The 14,479-nt window shown below is 36.7% G+C and overlaps 2 pseudogenes; both read left to right on the plus strand.

Moving 5' to 3' along the window:
- Window positions 1-8,682: 8,682 nt before the first annotated feature.
- LOC125119120 (olfactory receptor 4A47-like) lies at window positions 8,683-9,596 on the plus strand (annotated as a pseudogene).
- A 3,560-nt stretch (window positions 9,597-13,156) lies between these two features.
- On the plus strand, window positions 13,157-14,080 carry LOC125119113 (olfactory receptor 4A47-like; annotated as a pseudogene).
- The last annotated feature ends 399 nt before the right edge of the window (window positions 14,081-14,479 follow it).

Consider the following 14,479-nt stretch of genomic DNA (forward strand, 5'->3'; position numbering starts at 1 on the left):
CTTGAATCACCCCAAGCCAGTTTCTGCGTATACTATTTCAGCCTTGGTGCTTCCCTCCTTTTTCCTGTTAGTCCCCTGTCTTTGTCATCTACTTCTTCCTTTTCTCCAAACCTTGCTGCTGCTTGCCTCTTAATAAGCCCTTCTGCTTGGAAAGAGATTTTTTTCTTCAGTTCTTTCAAGCACAGCATCTTATAACATTCCCTGCTTGTTTCGTATGACTTATCCTGGAGTATTGGCTTCTAATGCAGTGCCTCCTGGTTCACTCCAGCTGTCCCTTCTTGGTTACCTGTAACCTCCCTCTCCAACAGTGAGAAACCTAGTTTCCATCATTCACCATCCATTTACTTATTTGGTCAGTTCTACCATGTACAATAGTTTCAAAATCATTGAGTTTTTTTTAAACACATTATTGAGATGTAATTCATATATCATACAATTCATCAATTTAAAGTGTATAAGTTAGGAGTTTCTGCTGTGATGCAGTGGGTTAAGGATCTGGTGTTGTCTCTGTGGTGGCTCAGGTCCCTGCTGAGGCGGGGGATTGATCCCTATCCCAGTGCATCCCAGTGGGTTAAGGATCTGATGTTGCTGTGGCTGCAGTGCAGTTCTCTGGCCCAGGAACTTCCGTATGCCATGGGTGTGGCCAAAAAATGAAAAAACAAAAATAAAATGTATGATATCATGGGTTTTAGTGTATTCATGGAGTTGTGTGACCATCACTAAATCAACTTCAGAACATTTTCATCACCCCCAAATTGATTTGTTACTAAACAATCTCCAGAGTGTGGAGAATTGACTATACAGGACAGAGGAAGAAGAGAGACCAGTCAGGAGGTTCTTAGACCAAGTGGCCTGGGTGAGAAATTCCAGGTGAGAAGTTACAGCAGTACTAGAGGTGTTGAGAGCGGCTGGTTTGGGGCTCTGTTTTGAAAGCAGAGCCCCAGGACTAAGGGATTAGATGTGGCGTGTGAGAAAAGGAAAGAAATTAGGAAGACTCCTTAGCTTTTGGCTGGATGACTGAGTGAATGGGGATGCTGTTTATTATTAACTGGACAACCTGATGGAGTAGCAAGTGAGGAAGTGGGTAGGTGGGATCAAGAGTTCTATTTGGGGAATTTCCATGGTGGCCTTGTGGGCTAATGATCTGGCTTGTCTCTGTGGAGACTTCACCCCACCCCCGTGCAGTTGGTTAAAGATCCAGCCTTGCTACAGCTGTGGCCAAGGTTGCAGCTCCAGCTTGGATTCAATCCCTCCCTGGCCTGGGAACTTCCATATGCTGCAAGTGTGGCCAAAAAAAAAAAGTTATATTTTGAGCATGTTGGGTCCCCTGTTAGGCAGGCAAGGGAAGGAGTTGAACAGGCATCAAATACATGATTTGGGTGCTACAGGTACAGGTCAGGGCTGGAATGTAAAGTTGTGAGGATTACAGTAATAGCTTTTAGGATGATTGTCTGAGAATAAATAAAAGAAGATCTATAAATGTATTTGGTAGATCACAAGTACTCTGTTGATAATGACTCCTACCTTATCTTATTTAATCTTCCCAACACTCTAAAGATTTCATGTGGTCAATTTTATATTATTATTATTTTATATTATTATTATTTTACACATGAGAAGACCGAGACATAGAGAAGTTAATGTCCAAGCTCATACAGCCAGTAAGGATGAGAGTTTAAGACTGAAGCCCGTACTCTCAGTTGACCGATTCTGTTGCCTCCTACTTAGTAATCCCAAATTCCACTACCAGGAGCTAAAAACTGCCATGCCAGACTCAGCCTGCCTCTAGCATGCTTGACCTGCTTCTGACCTTGTCCCACCACTGCTTTCACTTGATCCCAACATCGCCCATTCAAATCCCTCCCCCCTGCTCCCTGCCCCAGCAGGAGTGATCTTAACCTAAGCCAAAGGCAGCCTCTCTTGCCACCACTGGAGATTCTGCTGAAGCTGTGAGACATCACCTAGGCTCTGAAGCCCCCAGCATCTTGAAGAGAAGTTCTCACCCTGCAGTGTGCATTTGGACCACCTTGAAGCTTGTTTCAAATGCAGATTCTAGGGCTTCATTCCAGATTATTTGATTCAGTAGAAGCTTGAAAGTTCTGAAGGAAGATGTTTAGGGAAACATGTTTTTAGAAATGATGACTTTGACCCTACCAGTCCCATCAGGAGACCCTCTGTCCCCAGCTATGCTCAGTTTAACCACTGGTGCAGAGCTAGGGGTGCTGGGCAAGGGGAAAGAACTGTCTTTAGGGTACCCAGGGGGAAGGGTGTTCATTTCACTGTCATTCCTCTCTTTAACCCTGGTTCATTCTACTCACCCTTGCTTTTGTTGATCTCCCTAATTGGGTAAAATTCTGTTATTATATCTTCTCATAGGGGAACAGTGCCCTTATCATCATAACACTTACAGCATTTGCAATGTCACAATTATTGGTGTGATCATTTCTTTTCTACTTGACTGTTAGCACCAAGAGGGCAGAGACCACATTCAGGTTTTGCTTGCTGTGTTGTTCTCATCTTCTGACACCAAGTAGGTCCTCCAAACATTGGATCAGCTTCCCAATTTCCACTAGAAATATAATTATTGTATAATCAAGCATGAACATTACCTACTTTTATGGGTTGATGTGACATTTAACAGCTTAGAAATGAACAGTTATTATTTTTATAATTATTTTTTATCAGTTTAAAACTATTCATTTGCTTTAGAAAAACAGATATCTAAAGGGAAATGATAATGAAGGCACAACCACTCAAAAGCTATGGGACACCTAAAAAGCAGTGCTCAGAGGGAAATTCATAGCAATACAGGCCTTCCTCAAAAAAGAAGAAAGATCTCAAATTGACAACTTAACCCTCCATCTAAATGAATTAGAAAAAGAACAAAAAAAGACACAAAGTCAGCAGAAGGAAGGAAATTATGAAGATCAAAGAGGAAATCAATAAAATAGAGATTCAAAAAACAATAGAGAAAATTAATAAAACCAAGAGCTGGTTCTTTGAAAAGGCCAACAAAATTGACAAACCCCTGGCCAGACTCACTAAAAAGAGGAGAGAAAGAACCCAAATAACCAAAATTATAAATGAAAAAGGAGAAATCACAACGGATACTGCAGAAATACAAAAAACCATAAGAGAATACTATGAACAACTATATGCCAACACATTTGACAATCTGGAAGAAATGGACAACTTTCTAGAATCTTACAGCCTGCCAAAACTGAATCAAGAAGAAACAGACCAACTGAACAGACCGATCACTAGAAATGAAATTGAATATGTTATAAAAAAATTTCCTACAAATAAAAGCTGAGGACCAGATGGATTCACAGGCAAATTCTACCAAACATACAAAGAGGATCTGGTGCCCATCCTCCTTAAACTTTTTCAAAAGGTTGAAGAAGAAGGAATCCTCCCAAAGATATTCTATGATGCCACCATCACCCTCATTCCAAAACCAGACAGAGATACCACCAAAAAAGAAAACTATTGGCCAATATCATTGATGAATATAGATGCAAAAATTCTCAAAAAAAATCTTAGCCAACCGAATCCAACAACATATCAAAAAGATCATACATCATGACCACGTGGAGTTCATCCCAGGCTCACAAGGATGGTTCAACATACGCAAATCAATCAACGTCATACACTACATTAACAAAAGAAAAGTAAAAAGCCATATGATCATCTCAATAGATGCAGAAAAATCATTTGACAATGTCCAACATCCATTCATGATCAAAACCCATGCCAAAGTGGGTATAGAGGGAACATTCCTGAATATAATCAAAGTCATTTATGACAAACCCACAGCAAATATAATACTCAATGGGGAAAAACTGAAAGCCTTCGCTCTCAAATCTGGAACAAGACAGGGATACCCACTCTCACCACTGCTATTTGACATAGTTTTGGAAGTCCTAGCCACATCAATCAGACAAACAAAAGAAATAAAATGCATCCATATAGGAAGAGAAGAGATCAAACTGTCACTGTATGAAGATGACATGATACTATACATAGAAAACCCTAAGGACTCAACCCAAAAACTACTTGAACTGATCAACAAATTCAGCAAAGTAGCAGTCTATAAGATTAACATTCAGAAATCAATCATATTTCTGAATACTAACAATGAAATAAAAGAAAATGAATACAAAAATACAATACCTTTTAAAATTGCAGCTCACAAAATCAAATACCTGGGAATACACCTGGCCAAAGAGGTAAAGGACTTATATGCTGAGAACTATTAAACATTAATCAAGGAAATTAAAGAAGATGTAAAGAAATGGAAAGATATTCTTTGCTCCTGGATTGGAAAAATTCATATTCTAAAAATGGCCATATTACCCAAAGCAATATACAGATTCAATGCAATCCCTATCAAAGTACCCATGACATTTTTCACAGAAATGGAACAAATAATCCAAACATTTATATGGAACCACAAAAGACCCAGAATTGCCACAGCAATCCTGAGAAACAAAAACCAAGCAGGAGGCATAACTCTCCCAGACTTCAAGAAATACTACAAAGCCACAGTCATCAAAACAGTGTGGTACTGGGATCAAAACAGACAGACAGACCAATGGAACAGAATAGAGAACCCGGAAATAAACCCTGACACCTATGGTCAACTAATCTTTGACAAGGGAGGCAAGAACATAAAATGGGAAAAAGAAAGTCTATTCAGCAAGCATTGCTGGGAAACCTGGACAGCTGCATGCAAAGCAATGAAATTAGAACACACCCTCACACCATGCACACAAATAAACTCAAAATGGCTGAAAGACTTAAATATATGACAGGACACCATCAAACTCCTAGAAGAGAACATAGGCAAAACATTCTGTGACATCAACCTCATGAATATTTTCTCAGGTCAGTCTCCCAATGCAAAAGAAATGAGAGAAAAAATAAACCCATGGGACCTCATCAAACTGAAAGCTTTTGCACAGCAAAGGAAACCCAAAAGAAAACAAAAAGACAACTTTCAGAATGGGAGAAAATAGTTTCAAATGATGCAACTGACAAGGGCTTAATCTCTAGAATATGCACGCAACTTATACAACTCAACAGCAAAAAAGCCAATCATCCAATGGAAAAATGGGCAAGAGACCTGAATAGAATATTCTCCAAGGAAGATATACAGATGGCCCACAAGCACATGAAAAAATGCTTAACATCCCTGATTATTAGAGAAATGCAAATCAAAATTACCATGAGATACCACCTCACACCAGTCAGAATGGCCATCATTCATAAGTCCACAAATAACAGGTGCTGGAGGGGGCGTGGAGAAGCGGGAATCCTCCTGTACTCTTGGTGGGAATGTAAACTGATACAGCCACTATGGAGAACAGTTTGGAGATACCTTAGACATCTATACATAGAACTTCCATATGACCCCACAATCCCACTCTTGGGCATCTATCCGGACAAAACTCTACTTAAAAGAGACACATGCACCCGCATGTTCATTGCAGCACTCTTCACAATAGCCAGGACATGGAAACAACCCAAATATCCATGACAGATGATTGGATTAGGAAGATGTAGTATATATACATAATGTAATACCACTCAGCCACAAAAAAGAATGACATAATGCCATTTGCAGCAACATGGATGGAACTAGAGACACTCATCCTGAGTGAAATGAGCCAGAAAGACAAAGACAAATACCATATGATATCACTTATAACTGAAATCTAATATATAGCACAAATGAACCTTTCCACAGAAAAGAAAATCATAGACTTGGAGCATAGACTTATGGCTGCCTGGGGGGAGATGGAGGGAGTGGGAGGGATCAGGAGCTCAGGGTTAACAGGATGCAAACTCTTGCTCTTGGAGTGGATTTACAAAGAGATCCTGCTGTGTAGCATTGAGAATTATGTCTACATAGTTACATCACAACACAACAGTGGGAGGAGAAATTGTGTGTACATGTATGTGTAACTTGGTCCCCATGCTGTACAGCAGAAAAAATGAAATGAAAATGAAGTGATTATCTATATTAGTGCAAGAACTGTGTTACATATGTTCATATATTTTAGTCTACTAGATACAAAAACTCAGGGTTGTAGTCTCATTTTACTAATATGCAAATTATGACCCTGTGTGGTGACTGCCACTTATTTAAGGTATTACACCTAGATTTATGAAAATATAATTTACTGGTTCTGAAATATCTTTTACTATAAAAGTGATATATTTTCTAAAAGAAGAATTTTATAGACATTTTAAGTAACATAGAACTGTTTCTGCATATACATTAATGATAAGGGTTATGTGAAACCCATTGTCATAAACCTTTTTGGCTTTCATGATATATAAACTGAGGATATTAAGCAGGATGAGACATTTATAATCATCATGTTAGAGGTAAAAACTTATGTCTGAAATTAACATCTGCAAAAGAACTGATGGATCTAAAGAGATGGAAAAGCACTTTCCATGTTTGAGGACTAATATGAAGTCTTGAGCAAAATGAACATGGAGAATTGTTAAGACATGACTTTGGGGAGGCAGCCAGCTTCTAAGTCATCTATGGTCTCTTAGCCAAACATATACCAGGGAATTTGATTTTAAAGAGTGTTAAAGAAATCAACTTTAGAGGTTTTCAACAGGGGAATAATAGAATTTGTACAAGATTTAAAGAATATTAGGAGTTTGATTGTGGTGCTGCTGGTTAACAGCAGCTTAGGTTGCTGCTGCAGGGGGGCTAGGATTCCTAGCCTGGGAATTTTAACATGCTGTAGGTGCAGCCAAAAAAAAAATTACTTGGGTTGCTTCATGAGACTATTTCATGAAGCAAAGAACAAAAGCAGAGAAAACTTGAAGGAGGCTACTGGATTAGATAAAGGAAGGAATGGTATGGTGCATTAATGATCAAATTTGGAATATATTTTAGAAGGAGAGTCAATGAAACTAATTATAATTTTCAGTAAGTAATGCAAGAGAAGCAAAGAAGTGAAAGATACTGTCCAATATAAATTCTAAACAATGATATGCAAAATGGTACCATTTAGTTAGGGAATATCTAGGAAGGAATAAGTTTATTGTGGAAAATTAAATATTTAGTTTTATAAATATGAAGTTGATGTTTATTTCAAGAAATCAATTAGATAGTTGCATGAACAAGTTTGAAAATTAAGGGAGAGATAGAGACTGAAGGCACACAGTTTTAGAGTGATTTAGCTATTATGGTGAAGAAAAAAGAGGATCCAAGTAAAGACACTCACTAAGAAGGAGGTTGTAGTGTAGTGTTAGACTCTCTGGGACAACTATTGCTGTGGGTTACATGATATGTCAGATCATACAACTATGGTTCTATTGTGTCCTCTTAAAATTTACATGTTGCTGTCCCAATCCCCAAAACTTTAAAATGTGACTTTATTTGGATATATGTTCTTTACAAAGGTAACTGAGTTAAAATAAAATCCCTTGGGTGAATCTCTGATGTTATTGGTTTTCTCATAAAGAGGAGAATTTGGATACAGACATGCTTACATGGAAAACATCTTGCAAACTTAAATACATTCATCTTTAAGCCAAGGAAGGAGGTATGGAACAGGTCATTTCCTCACAGTCTTGAGGAGCATCCAATACTGTCGACACCTTGATTTTGAATTTCTAGCACCCACAATGATGTGGTGATAAAGTTCTACTGCTTATGCTGCTTTGTCATAGAATTTCTACAAACTAGTAAAGATTTGGGGGCTGGGAAGGTTGTAGGGAAAGTACCTATCATGTGAGAGAAAGTATATCTCATGATGAACAGAATGTTGCTAGAAATATGCTGTTAGTTTGAGGCCTCAAAAGGAATGAAGAACATCTTATTAAAAACAGGATGAACAATTATTGTTCTTAATAAGCCATCCTAGCAACTAATGCAATGCCTTTGGTCTATACCCTTACATTAAAATTTATTTTTACTGACTTTGAGGATTTAGATTGTATTAAATGAATCCTCAGTATGACAGTTTTGTGGCTTTATACATGGTGCAGCTTTTTATGTTATTCTCTTCCTATCCTTTTTTGTTTTCTCACTTCTCATTTAAACTCCGCTAAAGCATTGTTTCCTCTGGGAAGTACTTCCCAATCACACCCTGATTCAAATGTTTCTTAGCACAATATGAATATATTTATAATGGTATTTATTGAATCGGCTTAAAATATATAATCACATTATTATATGTCAAATCACTGAGAACATGGAAACATAAGATTATTCAAAATGGTGCACCCAATTTTTAAATTGGAATATAGTTGATTAACACTTTTGTGCCAACTTCTGCTGTCCATCATGGTCTATCCCAAGAGACAAGACATAGATAGCTCTTTGTGCTGTATAGTAGGAGCATATTGCTTATCCATTCTAAACAGAAATAGACTTGTGAACATAGAGAAAAGATTTATTGTTGCCTAGGGGAATGGGGGAGGGAGTGGGATGGATGGGGAGTTTGGAGTTCATAGATGCAAATTATTACTTTTCAAATGGTAACCCTAATTTCTATGGCAGGTCATATGATGCAAATAGATCCTCCAAAGGCATTTTAAAATTTGAATTAAAAAAGAAAATATTAAGCTGATAATACTTTCAAATATATTTTCTTTGTTTTTTAGGTGAACTATTTCTAATATCTGAAATCAGTATTCATAAAATAATAGATGGAACCAAGGAACAATGTGACTTACTTTGTCCTCCTGGGCCTCACACAGAATCCAAATGAACAGAAAGTCCTTTTTGTTATGTTTCTGCTCTTCTACATTTTGACTGTTTTGGGGAACATGTTCGTTGTTGTGACTGTTACTTTCAGTAACCCTCTGGGCTCACCAATGTACTTTTTTCTTGCTAGCTTTTCATTTATGGATGCCGCTTAATTCTTCAGTCATCTCCCCCAAATTAATTTCACATCTGCTCTTTGGGGAAAATATCGTATCTTTCAAATTTTGTATGGCACAACTTTTTACAAAGTACTTATTTGGTAGATCAGAGGTCTTCTGCTGGTGATGGCTATGTGGCCATCTGTAAGCCCTTGCATTATTTGGTTATCATGGGCCAAAGGCTGTGTTTTGTGCTGCTGGTCTGGTCCTGTACTGGAGGTTTTCTGCACTCAGGAATTCAACTGAGCACTATTTATGGGCTTCCATTCTGTGGCCCCAATGTCATTGATCACTTCATCTATGACATGTACGTTTTATAGACACTTGTCTGCACCGACACCTCTGTCATTGGCTTCTTAGTCGTGGCTAATGGAGGACTGATCTTCAGTATTGTCTTTCTGCTCTCACTCATGTCTTATGGAGTCATCTTGCACTCTCTAAAGAACCTGAGTCAGGAACGGAAGAAGAAAGCCCTCCAGACCTGTGGTTCCCACATCACTGTGGTTGTCTGTTTCTTTGTTCCCTGTATTTTCATGTATGCAAAACCTGCCAAGACTTTCTCCATTGACAAATTGTTGAGTGTGTTTTATACAATCATAACCCTCATGCTGAGCCCATTAATCTACAGTCTAAGAAATTCTGAGTTTACTAATGCTATGAAGAAGCTCCGGAGAAGCAGCACCCTATCTTTTAGGTAAGTCTGACATTCACCCTGAAGAGGATCATATGACTTTTAGTTTCAACCTCTTGGAAACTAAATGTCTCTTAAAACTGACCTATTCCTTTCCTTTAAATCATTTATTATAATAAAGTGTTAACTGTATGATTGGGCAGTAATATGTTTACCTGATATAATGCCAACTCTATATATAATGTCTTATTTATCACATTGACTGGAAAGTTGTAACATGTATAAGGAGGGATTTGATAAAAATATGCAATTAATAAAATTTTTCCATTTTCAATGATTTTTAATCAATTTATGCACTTATCTTTAACATTATTTTCTGAGGCTGTTTTTTTTTTAGTTGTAGTCTTGCCATTTTGTCCATTCTAGTGAAACCATTTAATTCTATTAGTGAGTATATTTAATTTTATTATATACTATATATATAATGTATATAATATATAATGTAGTATATAATATTCAATTTCAGTTGCATTACATGCAAAATGTTCTGTCTGTTACATTTTTCTTTTTAAAAAAACAAAAAAGGTATCCCCATTATGGCTCTCCAGATAGGAACCTTATTAGGATCCATGAGCATGCAGGTTCAATCCCTGGTCTTGTTCAGTTGGTTAAGGATCCAGTGTTGCTCTGAGCTGTGCTGTAGGTCACAGACACAGCTATAGGCAAGCAGCTGCAGCTCTGATTCTACCCCTAGAGTGCTTCCAATGGTAGCCATTTCCTATCTTTTTTTTTTATCTTTTTAGGGCTGCACCTGCAGCATATGAAGTTCCCAGGCTAGGCGTTTAGAATCTGAGCTATGGCTGCTGGCCTATGCCACAGCCACAGTAACTTGGGATCTGAGTTGCATCTGCAGCCTACACACCAGCTTATGGCAATGCCCAATTCTTAACCCACTGAGCAAGGCTGGGAATCTGACCCTCATCCTTATGAATGCTAGTTGGGTTCCTTACTGCTGAACCGTAATGGTAACTCCCCATTTCCTATCCTTTGGATCTGAGCCTAATCATCACATTTTAAGAAATGCTTTCTCGGATTACATTATTCATAGTAAGATTCTCCCTCTAATTTCTGCAACAGCACTCTATTTGTTATACTGTAAGCTGTGAATAATTCTATACTTACCTTACTAAATTTTTTGCTTTATTATTTTACTCTTTTGTAAGAATATAAGATTCACTCAGGAAAGAACTTTCATGTGATTCCTCACCAACTTCCATTTTACTAATTTTTATGTTCTCACTTGAAACATTTCATTGAATAGGTACCTCAAATTTTAAAAAAGTCATTAAAAATCATAATTTAATACATAAAATGAGATATTGCATCTAAATTGGTGATAAAAATTTTTTAAGTCTAACCTAACTTGAAGGTAAAATAATTTTAGTATCAAATAAAAGAAATAAACACTCGCTGTGGCAGGTTTGGGATCTCTGGTTAATTAATCTAACTGGAACCAAATGACTGAGCTGATATTTTATTCTTGACTGACAATGGTATCATTGTGGTTCTAAGGCTATTTTTTTTTCTGCTTCATCTCTTTCTCACCCTAACTATGTGATTTAACCTACTAGTGTTTTTATATGTATGTGTACTTTTAAATTTTTCTGAAAAATCCCAGTGAATTTAATTAATCATCAGTCTTGGACACATTCCAATTCTAAGACTCAATGATAAATATGGTTAGAAGGGATAAAAAGTCCAGTGATCTTTGCCAATGTCAGGAGAAAAAAGATGATATCTTTTTAAAAACTGATATAAATTGTTCAGGAGGTCCTTTGTTAGGTTTAAAGTATAGCATGAAGGAAAGAAAAGCACATGAATTTATCTCAAAATCTCAAGTCAACTATGCTGGCTCTACCAATAAGATAAAATTAGAAGGACTGTACCACTGAATGGAATTTTTCTGTTTTGAAATTAGTAGGACAATAAGTTACTCAAAATTTCTTGGGAAATGATTGATCACTATCTTCCTATGTAAACATAGGATTTGCATGTCTTTTTGACAAATTATCCTATAACATTGTATTTTTTGTCTATATTTTTGTGTGCATCATGACATTTATTTTAAATAAGATAGAGTGCAAATAAAAACAATTTTCTGAGTAATCAGAAAAATCCATGGAGAAATTGAGCAGATATGCAAATAAACAATTTCCTCAAGTAATAATGAAGGCTTTTACCCTCTGTTGTTAAACCAGATGAAAGAATAATTCCATATCCCTAGGAGTGAGTTAAAAACTCATTCTTCATTTTGTGAATAAGCCTCCACAGGTAAGATTAATAGTGGAAATAATCCTTCAGAGTTGTGTGACTTTATTATGTAAGAAATTAAATTACTTTGAATAAGTCAAATTTAGATTCAGTTCTAGTTTTACCACTTAAAAATGTGTGACCTTGGGAAAAATAATGAGATATTCTGTACATCAAGTTTCTTAAACTATGAAATGGGATTATATTTGTTGTTACTGTAAATTTCAAGGTGATGTATTAAATTGTGTGTGCATGGTTGGAATCCACTCTAAGAGTTTAAGAAGTGCAGTGATAAGTCAGAACATGTAAAACATTGTGAGAGTAATCGGGGATGTTTCAGGAGAGCACATTGTTGGAGTCCAGAATAAAAGTGGAGAGACATGCCAAGAGGATCTTTCTGTGGGCCAGGAGGGAAATGCAGGACAAGGGGGATGATCAAATTTGGGATGTATTTTGAAAGTAAAGAAAAGAGGATGGGATAAAGGTATAAATAAGTAATATGAGAACAATAAGGAGTGAAAAATTTTGGGAGATTTTTCCTTTTTTTTTTGTCTGAATAATTACACGGAAGGTGGTACCATTTAATGAGATGGGGAACTCCCTTTGTATTGTGGAAAATTTAAATTTTGTTTTTATATATACTAAATTGATATGCAAATATAGATGTTCAAGTTGTAGATATTGCCTCTTCAAGGTTGAAAATAAGTGGAAATACAGGGTCTGAGATACAAAGTAAAAGTGCTTTAGCATGCATTTTTGGGAAAGGAGGAATATCCAGTGCAGGACCCTAGGAAAGAAGTCTCAGTATGGTTTCAAACAATCCAAAGCAGTAATGTTCTATTCATGTACTCACACAAATGATGGAAATTTTTTTATATGGGTCTTCAGTATTACACATTTTTGACTTTAGACATGGTGCAACTTTTCATGGAATTCCCTTCTTCTCTTGTTAATCACTTTTCCTTTTAAAACTCTGCAAAAAAAGAATGCTTCCTCTGTGAGACTTTGATTCCATTTTGATTAACATATTCCTACACCTTGAATCTGGAATTGTATGAATATACTCACAGCCACATTTGTTACATGGATCTGGAATTGTCTGATCCCTTGTCTTCTATCATATCACTAAGCACAGGGAACTAGGCCTTATTCAGCTTGGTAATCACAATCTCTATGCCATAAGTAGAAATTTTATACATATTCCTATAATTGAATGGATAAGTAAAAGGTTAAACTTATAACACATTAAAAAGTTTCCCCCACTGTTTTTTAGGTAAACTACTTCTAATATGTGAAGTCAGTTCCTGTACAGACTAGATGGAACCAAGGAAAAATGAGGCTTTCTTTATCCTCCTGGGCCTCACACAGAATCCAAAGGAGCAGAAAGTCCTTTTTGTTATATTCTTGCTCTTCTACATTTTGACTGTGGTGGGCAACCTGCTCATTGTTGTGACTATAACTGTCAGTAAGACCCTGAACTCACCGATGTACTTCTTTCTTGCTAGTTTATCATCTATAGACCTAATTGACTTCTTATTCAATTTCCCCCAGATTGATTTCAGACTTGTTCTTCGGATACAATACCATATCCTTTGAATCTTGCATGACCCAGCTCTTTACTGGGCACCTTTTCGGTGGGTCAGAGATCTCTCTTCTGCTGGTGATGTCCTATGACCGCTATGTGGCCATTTGTAAGCCCTTGCATTATTTGGTTATCATGAGGCAAAGGGTATGTGTTGTGCTACTGGTGGTGTCCTGTATTGGAGGTTTTCTGCACTCAGTTATTCAACTGAGCACTATTTATGGGCTCCCATTCTGTGGCCCCAATGTCATTGATCACTTTGTGTGTGACATGTTCCCCTTGTTGAAACTCGTCTGCACTGACACCTATGTCATTGGCATCTTGGTGGTGGCCAATGGAGGACTGATGTGCATTATTTTTTTCTGCTCTTACTCATGTCTTATGGAGTCATCTTTAACTCTCTAAAGAACCTGAGTCAGGAAGGGAGGTGGAAAGCCCTCCACACCTGTGGTTCCCACATCACTGTTGTTGTCTGCTTCTTTGTTCCTTGTATTTTCATATATGCAAGAGCTGCCAAGACCTTTCCCATTGAAAAATCATTGAGCGTGTTTTATACGACCATAAGCCCCATGCTGAACCCATTAATTTATAGTCTAAGAAATTCTGAGTTGACTAATGCTATGAAGAAGCTCTGGAGAAAATCCTATCATATTAAGTAGTAAATAAGTGCACTATACATCAAGAAAAGAGTAATTTAGCATTAGGGTCAATCTTCTTGGAATGTAAATGTCTTCACAAATTTGATGCAAACTTTAAAGGATTTGTGATCGTTATAATTAAAAAAGATTCTAATAGTTTGTGCTACCTATAGTGGTTTCCTTTTTTACATTTTATAATGCCTTGTTTATCACTGCATCTAAAAACAAGTAATTCATTTAAAATAGGGAATCAATAAATAATATGTAATTTATTAGTCAATAAAATTTTTATAGAGTTACACTCATGTTTACTTAATTACTTATTTCCTTTTAGTACATTCTAATTCTGTTTTATTTTAGGCATATTCTTTTTACTTTATCTTCATCATTTTATTGTAATTGTTAAAATATTTAATGCTG

This window comes from Phacochoerus africanus, unplaced genomic scaffold, assembly GCF_016906955.1.
Source record: "Phacochoerus africanus isolate WHEZ1 unplaced genomic scaffold, ROS_Pafr_v1 Scaffold_14, whole genome shotgun sequence".
Taxonomy (NCBI): Eukaryota; Metazoa; Chordata; class Mammalia; order Artiodactyla; family Suidae; genus Phacochoerus; species Phacochoerus africanus.